General features: G+C 34.7%; 1 long non-coding RNA gene across 2 annotated transcripts; it reads left to right on the forward strand.

The window, feature by feature from the left end:
• The first annotated feature begins 1,780 nt into the window (after positions 1-1,780).
• LOC127164272 (uncharacterized) lies at positions 1,781-12,393 on the forward strand. 2 transcript variants are annotated; one of them, XR_007827616.1, is made up of 4 exons: positions 1,781-1,826; positions 2,141-2,260; positions 2,687-2,758; positions 10,310-12,393. It is a non-coding gene; the product is annotated as an uncharacterized LOC127164272 (long non-coding RNA). The 2 variants fall into 2 exon arrangements; XR_007827615.1 differs by having other exon boundaries at positions 1,785-1,831.
• Positions 12,394-12,719: the final 326 nt, after the last annotated feature.

Here is a 12,719-nt window from a genome sequence, read left to right on the forward strand (position 1 = left end):
ACTGGAAAGTGAAAATGAGTGGTCGCTACAGCTTACTTAATTACTGAATACACTCATGATTAAACCAAATAGTTTTTAGTGTGCTGTAGCTTACATTTATATTTCATGTAACAAATTTACATGAAAAAGGTATTTTTAAGATTACCTGTAGAGTTTCCTGCATATCAAGTTGTTCCTCTTAATGAAAGCAGTGAGTGTTGGGTGGAGCCAGTGATTTTATAGAGATCAAAGATGACTTTTCTTCTGTATTCTTTCTGTAAATTCAGGTCATAGTACAAACTAACACAAAATATTGTAAAACAGAGACTGGAAAATTGTATTAACTATATAACACAAGTCAATGCGAATAAAAAAAAAGAGTGAACTGTGGATTATATGGCTTGATGTATAACTGCTGTGTATACTAAGGTCTTAGAATTTATTTTATTAAACAAATTCTATTTTTCCTAAAACTTTTTTATCAATTATTTTCATTTTCACTTATTCTGCTGCATTTTTGCCTTTAGGATCTTCAGTTTTCTGCTTCAGTGTTCAAATTTCATCAGTATACAAGCAGTATACAAACTCACTGAATCTTTAATATCACTAGGCTGTGGCTGTAAAAAGTTCATATGTAATATCCAGTCTGCTTATTTGCCTGCTATATTCTGTCTGCTCCTTTGACTACAGTAATATTCAGCTGGCAAGTTTCTGTCTGCTTGATTACATATATAATTCAGTTGACTCAGTAGTCTTATATAATTAGTCTGCACGGTTCCCTGATAGCACACGTACATCTCAGAGACGTCTATTTAACGTCTGCATTTACATCTGTAGGACATCTGCAAGACGTAGTTTGCTCATCTGCAATACGTCTATTGGACGTTTCCTATTAGATGTCAAATAGACATCTATTAGATGTCTTTAAGATGTTTATGATTTAGAATGTATGTAAAACTGACATCTTACAGATGTCTGCCAGACGTTTGTACACAGCGGATGCTTTCCAGATCAAGAGATCTTTAACAGACATCTTGCAGACGTACGTGTGCTATCTGGGTTGTCTACAAGACTTTGTTTTTCATGGTTGTGGAGAATATTTTGGTCCGGCTCTTACCAAATGCCCAATTAATGTCATCAGTGTAAATAAAAAAAAAAACCAATTAAGATTAATTTGAAGGGGAACAGACCAAAAGTGATTGGCAAGACAACCAAGAGGCAAACTGCATGACTATTAATAGAATATAGGAAGTGTAATAAGGAAACATTGTATCGTCTGTCAATTTTGAGAATATGATTTGACAGTAAATAGACAGTAGACAGTAAATTAAAACAGTATCTTAATTAATGCTGAATATAAATATCATTTTTATTTGCTGCTCTAGGCCTTGCAGTTGTTCTTCATAAGAAGATGCTTTGTTCAGGGCTGGTCCAGCTTTGAAGTGTAACCATAAAATACTAAATACTAAATACTAGTGTCACGGGTGAAGAATCACACGACAAGGTGAGCTGAGTGAACAACCCCGGAGGGTGGATTTTATTGACAATACTTTTGAATAAAGTGCAGAAATAAGGTGATACAACCGATCAGCTGTGATGACGGCGTGCAGCTGTAGCTTGTTGGTTGCCAGGGCGATGCTGATGAGCCCGGAGACACTCGTCACAATAGGTTTGTTGTCCGGTGTTCTAACATTTGATCCTACCCGTCAGATTTTCCTACCAGGGTTTACTGCGCATGCCACATCAATATCGCGTAATTTTTGTCACGCTGAAAAACACGCCCATAATTTTTTACTACTTGCGCGTGGACTTCTTCATGTAAGATAAGTTTTTCACAATTTCTTCATGTAAGGTCAGTTTTTGACTGTTTCTGTTTTTATTATTTTTTATTATAACAAGACAGCTAATGAGAAAATGACTAGCATCATTTTCATGTAGCATCAGTGATCATGTTTGTTAGCATTTTTCATGGAAAAGTTAAGGTTAGGCATATGGGGCATGCATCACTGATTAGTGAACCATTTCAAATTTATTTGATTGTTTGGTGTAAAATATACATTTGAAATAATAATAATAATAATAATAATAATAATAATAATAATAATATTTTCTTTATAGCTCTGTTTATTGGTGAATGTGTTTTTTTTTTTTTTTTTAACAGGTATGGAAGGTAAATGGGAATTAGTTTATAATCTCCTGTCAGTGGGATCATACCCATCAGAGTATGATAAATCCAAAAGGCAGAACCTTCGTAGATATGCACTCAAATTCAACTTAAAGGGTAATTATATTATATTATATTATATTATATTAATTTGTTCCTATCTGGGTCTTCCAACAATGGCAAATGTACTTTTAGTCTGCTTCTGTCATAGTTCATGCCATCTGTGCCAGATTTTACTGGCATGGCATGTCAGTTGACATTGAAAACTGGGTATGTGTTATTTATATATGAAAAGTTCATTTGCAAAAACATTTAACTAAATTTTCAAAAAACATGTTTTTTTCATTGTGCATTTGAGTTAATCTCAATCATACTACAGTTGGGTTATTTTAATTAAGTAAAAATAACTATACTAACACAATAAAACACAATAGAAACATAATAATAATAGCATAATATAAGACACAATTAAAAGTGTTAATTAAGAGTTATCGGTTTTTGCAAATAATATATATTATTGTTCTTTTTTTATCTTTCTGATAGGTACTGGAATGTGATCCATGTCAAAAAGTTGGAAAGCCTTTGACTGCTGTGCAGACCTTACAGTGCATTGAGGTAAATAAGTGCAGTATAGGGTCAAAAACAAAAAAAGGGTTGGTTTTCAAGCATCAAAACGATAAGTGTAATACAACTTTGAGTTATTGTTTTTTAATAAAATAGAATGTGAATAGATTAAATAAAATTAATTATTTTTATATTTAAATATTTTACATACATAAATATTTTGTTTATATATCTTGCCAGGCATGTTTAGAAGAATCATTTCATGACATATTAAAAGACTAATTACTTTTACCCCAAATAGTAATTGTAATTTTAAATTTTTAAACTTTATCCTAGCCATTATCCTAGGTTTTGCCCATTTATCAGCAAGAAGTTTTCAATCATTAAAATACAATAAAATGTAGAATAATCACTTATTCTTTTATATATTTAAATAAGCACAGGTCAGAATACAATGACAATGGAATGTTATTTCACCAACATTTTATTTTCCTAAAACGTATTTGAAACATTAAAGTAGACACTTTACTTGCATTTAATGTGCTTTCCATGTATATAAGATCACTTTTGTAAATTTCTTTTGATGCAGCCACCTAAATAATTTTGTCCCAGTAAAATTTTTATACTGTATACCAGGGGTAGTAAACATCCATCCTGGAGAGCCGCAGCCCTGCAGAGTTTTGCTTTAACCCTAATCAAACACACCTGAACAAGCTAATCAAGGTCTGAAGGTTTAGTAGGAAGCTACAGGCAGGTGAGATTTTATTAGGGTTGGAGCTGAACTCTGCAGGGCTGTGGCTCTCCAGGACTGGAGTTCGTCACCCTTGCTATGTACTGCTATATTTTATATATATATATATATATATATATATATATATATATATAATATTTGTGTGTGTGATTTAATGTAATATAATGCCTAAAAAGGTAAAGGAAAATAAAAAAAGCAAAAAGCATATATATGAAGAGTTCACATGCAAAAGGCTCTAAATTCATCTGATGCATTTCTTTAAAATGATCATTTCTTTCTGGCTACTTTGTATAGGTTTCTATGCAAGTACTGGTACTTCTGATTGGGCTGAGGCTGGAATTTAGTGAGTTTGAAGTAAAAGTATTTGATGGACGTATAATATGTGTCAGAAGCATTCACTCAGTATTGTTATCTCTTCTTTGACCGAGATGGCTTTTAGCTGGTTTTGCATCTGAACTTGTCATATATATAAATACTCAACCTACTTTACATTTTATAGGTTTCTACAATCAATCAACTTTTTATTCAAGACAAATCGAGGTCCATAAAAAACAATAACAATAACAATACAAAACATTTAAAAAGATGTAAGAGTCATCATTTTTAAAACACATACAAACTTCGAGTCCAATGTTTCCAGAAACAAGATGAGTACCTTGTATCACTCTTCGAGACATCAGTTAGAGACACAACAATCATGTTCTTAGACTCAGTCAATCTGCACATAAATCTATACATAAAATTTCTCAAAACAGCCTTAAAAGTAGGCACATTGTTAGTCACAAACATTTCACTAGCACTACTCCACCTGAGAATTTTAAGCACAATTCTTAAAGCATCATTATAAGCCACTTGAAGTTTTTCATTTTTGCAGTACTAAAATTACACCACAGTTGAGCAGTATACAGTGAAGTGCAATACATTTTGAAAAGTGATATTTTATTGTCTTTAGTACACATGTGAAATTTGCGAGCCAGCATGTTTGCCAGCCCATACAATTTACCACACTGACGCTGCACATCATCATTATCAAGGAGGTCATCTCTTATCACATGTCCCAAGTATTTAATTTTCTTCACAACTAATAGTGTTTCACCTGCCAGTAAGAAAGAAGGATAGACAAGATTCATATCCTCCTTGGTTCTCGCAATTAGTACCACACTCTTCACTGGGTTAAATCTAGTATCATACATTACTCCATACTGAGAGCAAATTCTAAGAAGCTGCTGCAGTCCAGCACTGGAAGGAGACAGAACCACCAAATCATCAGCATAAAGCATGTGGTTAATGAGGTTATCACCCACCAAGCATCCAGTTCTACATTGCTTTAGTTCTTTAGATAGATCATCCATGTATAGATTAAATAAAAGTGGAGAAAGAATTCCACCCTGTCGCACTCCATTGGAGACGTAGAAGGGTGTGGACATACTCGTCCCCCACCTAACTTGCATAGTTTGATGAGAGTACCAGAATTGCAGTATCCTAATTAGAAAAAAGGGGACACCACGCTCCTGTAGTTTATGAAATAGTTTCCCATGATTGATGCGGTCAAAAGCCTTTGACGTATCCAGGAAACACATAAACACTGTGCTATTGCGTGATCAGTTTGGGAGCTTGTAGGAATTGATCTAACTGGACCACTACCTAAAACTGAAGAAGGCTTTCAATACATCCTCACAGCTACAGACTACTTCTCAAAGTGGGTTGAGGCCTTTCCTTTAAAAACAAAAACAGCTGCTGAAGTTGGAAGACATCTCTGTTCCATCATTTATAGACATGGCTGTCCCCAGAGAATTCTTTCAGATCAGGGGAGAGAATTTGTAAATGAAGTAAGTGTATGGAAAAATTAAGTGGGTTAGGTTTAGCCTCGGTGTCTTCATTTTTAGAGAGTTGTTATTCTTTCCACTGCTTTCTTTCCTACTGTTTCGTTGAAATGTGTTTGATGATTGCGCCTGATGCGTGCGCGCGCCCGCTCCGTCCACTCCAGCACCAGATTTGCCGAGTAATAAAATTAACAATTATTATTGATTACTAATTTGAATCAGTACATTATAACGAAAACAATACCTTAAAAATGAAAAGAATTAGATTTTTATGATCTGAAATTTCTTAAACTGGGTGAACCCCTGTAATCTTTTGTCTAAGGATCCAGTAGACGTTCAAACACCCAATTGATTTCATCAGAGATTGCGGAGAGTCACGTCCAGATGTCAGTTCACGTTATTCTTTTTAACGTGGTTTTATCTTAAAAGCACGAACGATTAAGCTTATATAAGTGTGCAGCGATGCGCAGATCAGCCGAATCAATCTGCTGTTAAAAATGAACCATCCATTCATCATCATGCAAAACCAAGAATAACCGTAAATGACAAAATAAATGCTGGATAAAAGCATCTGCTAAATGTAACTGTAATGTATTAACTGAATGATCAGTTTCAGAGGGCAAATTTTGAAGATTTCAGCTTTCAAATGATAAAGGTATATGGATTAATAGGATAACTGATATAAAACAAATTATTGCCCACCAGTGGTGCAGATTAGGTTTAGGGGCATCCTGTTGTTTTCTCACTGCAGTCATTTTTGTTGTAGGTTTATTTTGTTATTGAAAGAAAAATCTGTGGCACATTAATTTAAACGCCACTCCTAGTAGCACTTATTTTTACCCCCAATAGAATGCAAAAGAACTGAGTATCATCATCCAGCTTAGGGTTAGGTGATATGACAATTTTAAATCATATACATATAAATCTAGAATATGTCTATGATCTGTTTTTCAAGCAAATCGTAGAGATTGGGATCAGTTATGTCCTTGTAATAATGTTAAAACAGCAATAACTGCTTATTAGATGACTGTGACTGGACAAATTATGTGTAGTGATATACTTGTAAAAAAAACAAAAAAAAAAAAACAACTTAAGATGAAATAGCAATAGAAGTGTATTAAATCAAATTTGAACGCACATTAAAATGCAAAAGAGACCCCACCTATTAACACAAAGCAGCAAAATATACCTGGGGTTTCAGGCATGCTCATAAATACACAAAAACATGTCCAAATGTCTGTCTTGGCAAGTATTTACATAAAGACACAAAAATTTGGGAAAGAGATCAGATGCGTACAGTGCCTTGCAAAAGTATTCATACCCTTATTTTTTCATGTTTTATGTTAACCTGCTTTACTTTTTCCCCCATCAATCTACACTTAATACACCATAATGACAAAGCACAGAATAGGTTTGTAACAACTTAGCAAATCTATTAGAAATAAAAAACTGAAATGATTCCACTGCATGAGTATTCATACTCTTATCTGAGACAGTTCAGCACAATCAGTTGAATGGATATGACTGGGAAAGGGCGCATCATGACGATTCTCAGATTGTTCTTTCTATTTAATTTCATTCAGTACTTTTTTGTCCTCTTTCAGTGCATTCAGGTCTCCAGTGAAAAAAACAAGTTATAATGCATAAAACAACAGACATCAAACTTAATCTCCTTTAGGACACATCCCAGATACCATTTATTAAAAAAAAAAAAAAAAAAAAACAGTTTGACCAGGGAGATGTAGTTATAGATTGGTCTAGATATACCAGTTATCATGTCTACTTAGAGATACAATGCAATAGACTTATAGAGAAGGAAAGGGGACAAGACCATTTAAATGGTCAGAACATTGTCAGAGCAACTTTGAAAACGTCAAAACTTTGTTAACCAATGCTCCCGTGTTGGTTGTATCTAATTTTGAGAAAACATCCCTGTTGAAAAATCCAGCTTATGCCGGTTAGGTATGTTTTGAAGGATGGCTGCTGGTTTGAGCTGGTTTAAGTTGGTCATGTGTTGGTCCTAAGCTGGTCCAGAGCAGGAGCTAGTTGCATAGGACCAGTGTAGGACTAGCACATGACCAGCTAAGGACCAGCTTAAACCAGCAGCCATGCTTCAAAACATACCTAACCAGCATATGCTGGATATTTCAACAGGGTTTCTTCTTGCAGTTGATATACCAGAGGATAATATGATTGCTGATGCTCACCACGTTTTAAAATGTCCAGATAGTGTCTGGATTTTTCCCTTCCCTCTCTCTCATCTCTCACAAAGCTTTACAGTCCTATAACACTTCCTGGGTTGACATTTAATTTGGTAATGTTTGGCAGTTTTGATTAATATGCTGCTTGATGGTTGTGATGATGTGATGTGTATCAGCTTAAATATGCAATCACTTGTTTCTGCTACTTCGCTGTGTTTTGATACAGAGATTCTATACTTACTCAGTAAATGTCCAATAGTGCCTCCTATCCTATAACAATGAAAACACAGATAGAAAATTTCATCAATGACGGGGAAGCGTGGTCTCAAAAATGACGGAAAATTACTTCAATTGTAGGGAAAGAGTTAAGCAGAAGAAATCTCTCAAAGCACTACACATATAATAATAATAATTTGTTTGTATAGCACTTTTCATACATAGAATGCAACTTTAAAGAGATATGTTTTAACACGTTTTTTAAAGATATGAATACTAGTGGACTCTCTCACTTCATTTGGAAGACAATTCCAAATTTTTGGAGCATAGTGACTAAAAGAGGTACCACCAGATCGCTTAAGATTTACTGTGTAATATGCTAAAAGTCCAGCACTAGAAGATTGTAACATTCGTTTAGGATTATATCTTAACAGACATTCAGAGATACAAGAAGGTGCCAGGTTATGCAATGCTTTATAAACTAAAATAAGAATCTTAAAGTCAATCCTTTGTTGCACTGGTAACCAATGTAATTCCATTAAAACCAGTGTAATATGTTCTTGTTTCTTCAATTTTATTAATACTCTAGCTGCCGCATTTTGTATCAATTGCAGCTTAACTATAGAACCCTTAGGTAAACCAGAATACACAGCATTGCAATAATCTAGTCGAGAGAATATAAATGCATGAATTCGTTTCTTAGCATCATCGAGAGATAAAAACGGACGAATCTTGGCAATGTTTCTTAGATGATAGAATCACGTTTTTGTAACTTGGTTAATATGAGACTTAAAACTTCGATCACAGTCCAAAATGACACCCAGGTTCTTTACCACTTTCTTAAATTGTATAGCTAAGAAACCCAGTTCAGCTCCAATCTCTCCCACTCAGGTTTTTTACCCACAATAAGAATTTCAGTTTTATCTTTGTTCAGTTTTTAAAAAAAATCATTCATCCATTTTACAATGCTGGACAGACAGCAAATTTTTTATTACAACAGTGTCTTTTGGCTCAACTGATATATATATATATATATATATATATAAATAATTGTATGTCATCAGCATAAAGATGACAATTCATATCATATTTCTGAATTATGCTCCCCAGAGGAACCATATATAGCAGGGGTGGCGAACTGCGGAGTTCAGCTCTAACCCTAATTAAAACTCTCCTGCCTGGTGCTTTCTAGTAAACCTTGATTAGCTTGTTCAGGTGCACTTGATTAGGGTTGAATCAAAACTATGCAGGGCTGCGGCTCTCCAGGACCGACGTTCGCCACCCCTGATATATAAGTAAAAACAAAACTGGCCCAAGGATGGAACCTTGTGGAACACCATATAATATAGTGTGATTCTTTGATGTACAATCACCTTTATTCACAAAAAATGTATGTTTTTGTAATGTATGTTTTGAACCAATTTAAAGCGTTTCCAGAGAGACCTATAGGTCTTTCCAATCTATTTATCAAAATACAGTGATCGACCGTGTCAAATGCTGCACTTAGATCCAAAAGGATTAAAATTGATGCATTACCTTTGTGTCTTTTTAATCTCAGATCATTTACTACTTTTAATATTGCTGTTTCCATATTATGGTCTCCTCTAAAACCTGACTGATATTTCAACCAAAATACTATGTTCACCTAAAAATTTAGCGGTTGCAATACAATTTTTTTCTAAGCTTTTTTTCAAGCTCTTTGCAAATGCTTCTCTACGATTGTAATGATTAATCCACTTAACGGTGAGTATTTGAACCCAAGTGCAGCTTTATTATAATTTATTATATTATACAGTCCAACAAATGTGATAATCCAAGACAAAGGTGATGCTGGAATGGTAAATCCTTAAAAAACTCCTCAATCCAACCTGAGCGTTTGGTCAATAATCCTGATCGTTTGACACGCTGCCTCCTTTATAGGTTCAGTTCCTGTTACCTGTCATGTGATGAGTCACCTGACAGGCAGACCCAGAGTGTCTTAAAGACATGCACACATTAAAATGTTTAAAAGGAATAAAATGGTTAAGACAACATGAAAATCTATTAAAACTCAAATATACATAAAATTATTACAATATATTGAGCAGGTTAAAACATGTTCTGTGTAATAGTGTCACAATATAACTCCAATTAGGTTCCTATTAGGTTCCACATCAGCTACAAAATATTACTTCTTATTTGTAAGGCCCTTAACGGTTTAGCTCCTGCGTACCCAATTAGTCCTCTACCACGCTACAACCCATCACGCTCCCTAAGGTCACAAAACTTTCTGAACTTTTGGTAGTTGCTAGGATAGCAAAGTTCACTAAAGGAGGTAGAGCTTTTTCGCATTTGTGTCCCAAACTCTGGAACAGCCTTCCAGATAACATTCGGGGTTCAGACACACTCTCTCTTTTTAAATCTAGATTAAAGACTCATCTTTCTAGCCAAGTCTTCAAATAATGCATCTCATAAACTTTTACTGCAGTTATATCTGATCAAATGCACATTTTTAATCTTTTAGCTCTGGTTAAACAAATCTTTCTTTGATTGGTTAATTGATACATTAATTAGGTTCCTATTTGATTTGTTCTCTGTTTCTGCCATGGGATTGATATCCTGTGGAAACTAGGAATTCACAAGCTCCAGTGTGGATCCAGAACACTTAAGAAGAGATGATGGCAAACCCCTCAGAAGACTTTAGATGTTACCAACCCTGAAACAACATACAGCACTACCGAGTTCTGCTACTAATTTATAGTTTTTTTTGTCTGTTTGATTACGTCATTAATTGATCTTTACCAGACATCTCTGCCATATGTACATCAACTTGACAGTCACCACTAGTGATGGGTCATTCTTGAATGATTCGTTCATTTTGAACGAATCTTTAATGTGACTCGGGACGAACGAGTCGTCTCGGGGAGTGATTCGTTCAGTCGCACATGCGCAACATCCTATTAGGTTCTGTACTGGAATTAGTTCAACTGTTTTAGAGTCGTTCGTTCACCTTATGGGGATGTCACGTGATGAACGAACGACTCAAACCCGAAGACTCAAAAGATGAACTAATTAATTCTCTTTCCGGCTCAGCCTGCATAGGTTAACATTACGGGGATGTCACGTGATGAACGAACGACTCAAACCTGAGGACTCGAGAGACGAACTAATCAATTCTCTTTCCGGCTCAGACTGCGTTGGTTAGCTAATTGGGCTGTCAGGTGATGAACGAAGGACTCAAACCCGAAAACATGTCAGATAAGAGGTGAGGTGAGCGAATCATAGACTAAAGACACAGGTAAACAATGAATTAATATTTTCTGTTTCTTATAGCATTATAGTTTTGTTTTGTTTGTAGTGTGATCAACGTTTGTGTAAGCAGTAGATGTGTTAGGGAAGTAAAACGTAACATTTTAATTATATTTTGCTAAAATGAAAAAATGAACGAAATGACTCGAAAAAAGATTCGTTCATTTTGCTGAACGAGACTCAAAGGACCGAGTCGGTAAAATGATCCGAACTTCCCATCACTAGTCACCACTAGTAAGCTACTACTAAATATATTGTAAAAAAAATAATTTGCTGTTAAGTTGCTTTGCAACAATATCTATCGTGACAAGCACTATACAAATAAATTTGAATTGAACTGAATGTACACGCAAAGAAGAAGGCATAATTATTGTATCTGTTGGCGTTCTTCTTTGTCTTCTGCTTCTTCTTCTTCTGCTCAAGTCTATGGCAGCCCATAGAACCATTTGCAGGAAAGTAGTGAAATTTGGCACACAGAGAGGACAGTCCCAACATTAACCACAGCAAGTCTGGAGCCTCCAACTCAAACTCTGTAGTGCCACCACTTGTCCAAAGTTTCAATAATTTTATGCTAATAACTTTTGAACTGTAAGGCACAGAATGAAAATCCTTGACTCACACCGAGTCGAATGAAGTAAACTCAAAAATTGTAAAGGTTTTTCTCCACTCCCGTGCGAGATGTTACTTATTCATTTATATTTTTAAATACCCAGTCATAGAAGTATTATGAAAAATACAAATTATTTCTGAAAAATTAAATACTTGCCACATGCACTTCATGTGTACGCTATTCTTCTATTGCATCACTCGTACTTGCATTAAATGCCACATTTTAATGGGTAAATTATTTTATCAGAGACAAAAATTCAAACAAACACACACTTTTAGACTTGTATGCGTGCACGTAAATGAGTCGATCTGTGAAATGTGTGGTGAATGCTTCGTCTGACGGTGTTTCTTTTACATTGTGGCTGTCATCCAATTTTCATCAAATTTAACTCGGATCATCTTCAGACTTTGCTGGCAAAAAGTTATGAAGTTAAGATGCTGAGCATTTCATTGTGAAAGCGAAACTACTTTGTTTGGTCTTCTAAATCAGTACACAACTAGATATCAGTGGTTAAGTTATATGTACAACACACAATACAAATATTTGAGTGTGTGCATTTTATGGAGGACTGTTTCCTGAACCTGTGAGAGTAGTTTTTGTTCCTCACAAACATTCAAACAGTTTGAATTAAATCATGTATTCAGTTGCAGTTCATTATAAAGTTAGTAGCCACCTTATCATTGATTTCTGTAGAGCTGTACATTTTAATAAGGATTAAATGAGTGAGTTCAACTTTGAGAATGAAAACTAACCTGTTTTTTTCTCTGTATCTTCATGTTTGACCCTGAATGTTTCTTAAATCCTCATGTCTTCACTTTTCTCTTTAATAAATGTCATCTTTATAATAGTGAGTCACATGGATCTCAGTTGCTTCACCAGGAGTTATTCTGTGTGTTTGGACACTTTGTCCTGTTTAAAATCAGAATAATTACCAGAAAGAAAAATAAATCCAAACAAAATCTCTGGGTGCATCTCAATCAGTGCCCTAGTTCAGTAGTCTGCGCACTGGTAAGTAAATAACACAAACTAGAAAGTTCATATTTACATATTATGATGCATTTGTTGTATTTAACGATTTGTAGATTACATATAGATTACACTTTTATGAACACATTAGCTATTG

The sequence above is a fragment of the Labeo rohita genome, chromosome 4 (genome assembly GCF_022985175.1).
Source record: "Labeo rohita strain BAU-BD-2019 chromosome 4, IGBB_LRoh.1.0, whole genome shotgun sequence".
Classification (NCBI taxonomy): domain Eukaryota; kingdom Metazoa; phylum Chordata; class Actinopteri; order Cypriniformes; family Cyprinidae; genus Labeo; species Labeo rohita.